At 40.2% G+C, this 2,238-nt stretch overlaps 1 protein-coding gene across 3 annotated transcripts in view; it reads left to right on the plus strand.

The window, feature by feature from the left end:
• Positions 1-2,238, plus strand: part of REPS2 (RALBP1 associated Eps domain containing 2) — a 184,088-nt gene that overhangs the window by 83,658 nt on the left and 98,192 nt on the right. The window lies entirely within an intron of this gene.

Raw genomic sequence — 2,238 nt, forward strand, 5'->3', positions numbered from 1 at the left:
ATTGATGGGAGGGGTTAGCTAAGTGCTTAGTGATCCTTCGCTATGGATCAATAAACAGGAATCCTTATGGTCATCACCATTATGATTACTATGATGACAACTTAGGATACCTGCTGTCACCTTCCTAAAAAAATCCAGAAATGTTTAATAAATGGAGGTTTATTTGTAGATTCCTGTTGGAGTCTTCTGACCCTAGTTGAAACTAGTTGAAACTGTTGCAAGATGATAGACGTCAACAGTGTAGGGTACAGGGACATTTCTTGAATTTCTTGTGACTATGTGCGATTATTAGTTTTTTCCCACGGGGCTCTCATGCCTTTGGTGTGTGTTATTGGTGATCCCTGCTCCCTGGTGACCAGTTCAGCCTGCCTCTCTGGTGCTCCTTTGAGTGACATCTCTCTTTGCTATTCTTCTACCCCCTTTCTTGGAGTTATAGCCTTCATGGTCCATTCCTCAGAAGATTTCTGCTCATGGAAAAAAGATATGTACATAAAAGTGATCCCAAAAGCAGTGGTAGATGTGTATTGAAGAATTTTGGTTTCTAACATTTCTTTTTCTGCAGAATGCATATGATGAATCAGATATAGTAGTTTGCCTCTTTGGATGGCACTCAGTTTACTTTGGGGCTTCTGGCAGTGTCTGGACAGGTTTCCTTGTTAAGCTAGGATGGGTGCCTCTATAGAGCTCTGACACAGTTGCCTCGTCTTCCCTCCTCCCCTCACCCCTTCCCCCGCATCATAATCTTTTGTTCTTTCTATATAAACACATTGTTCTAACTTATCACAATAAGTCATGATGGTCTTTACCCTTCCAACTGAGACAAAGAATACTGATTTTTTTTGTAGAAATTACGTTGCTGACTCATGTTGTTTTCCCCATGTAGTCATTTCTCGTCTGTCTGGAAGGACAGAAGAGGAAATAACAGGCAGCCATAAATTGTGTTTTACATGTACACATGTGTGCATGTGCAGTTGTCCTTAATGACACTATGTATATTCACTTTTATGGACACCTTGTCCAGCTAGTTTTATATACTTCTGTATACTTTAATTGGTCTCTTTGGGGAAGGGAGGTTAAAAACTACCTAGTCTTTTTGTTTTTTTGCCCTGTCCACACATGAAAACAAAATAATAACAAGAAAAACTCCTCTTTTCCAACTAACTTGTTGCTTTGGAGGATGGGATGTTTTTAGATAGTGAATAGAATAAATAGAATTCAAAGGTGAAATAATAGAGTTAACTGGTGGTTTGACCATTCAAGAAGTATATGTCATATTTTAAGAGTTAATGAATGGCTCAAGCAGCTAAGGCACCAGCCACATACACCTAAGGTGGCAGGTTTGAATCCAGCCTGGGCCCGCCAAACAACAATGACATCTGCAACCAAAAAATAGCCGGGCGTTGTGGCAGGTGCCTGTGGTCCCAGCTACTTGGGAGGCTGAGGCAGTAGACTCACTTGAGCTGAGGAGTTGGAGGTTGCTGTGAGCTGTGATGCCATGGCACTCTACCCAGGGGGACAGATTGAGGCTCTGTCCTACTTGAACAGCTGATTTCATTGTTGTATTTAACGCACATACAGAAAAGCTGATGGGAAACACTGGCCACTGTGGCTGTAGTGAATATTCTCATGTATTCTTTTTGTTTTTTTCTTAGCTTTTCCTAAGCCCAAGTGGGAGTGTCCATTATTTGATTCTTATTCTGAGACATTGCCGGCAAACCAACAACCCCGTGACTTGAATCGGATAGAGGTAAGAGATCTTATGTTAATAAATAAGGATGTGTGTAGAATTAAATCTGTTAGCTTATGTGCTTTACAAATTGTGGAAAATGAACTTTAATTGGTAATTCCTTTGAGGCTCAGCTTTTCAAATGTAGACACCAAATGTATTTATAATTATGTTTTTCTTTTCTTGCTGAAACTGACCTTGGTGGAGTAAGTCTCTAGACCTTCTAGAGGTGAAATTTTTAGGTATAACCGATGTAAGCCAGAAAATGCTAGCCAGGTTTTTTACTTGAACCAAGCTTTAATTAACTAGCAAACAGTTTAAGCTTTACTTTTATTAGCTGGGCATTAACCAAGTATGATGAACCAGAACAGTTTTGAGGAGAGGTTTGAGAACTTTAAATGAGGGCCCCAAATCACCTGCAGAGCTCCTCAGGGTTTTTGGCTTTTGGATCAAATGAGGACTGATATGGATAATCCCCAGAAGAGATCTGGAGAATTCCTACAATGTTGAGC

This window comes from Otolemur garnettii, unplaced genomic scaffold (genome assembly GCF_000181295.1).
Source record: "Otolemur garnettii isolate 467f Iridium unplaced genomic scaffold, OtoGar3 scaffold00051, whole genome shotgun sequence".
Classification (NCBI taxonomy): domain Eukaryota; kingdom Metazoa; phylum Chordata; class Mammalia; order Primates; family Galagidae; genus Otolemur; species Otolemur garnettii.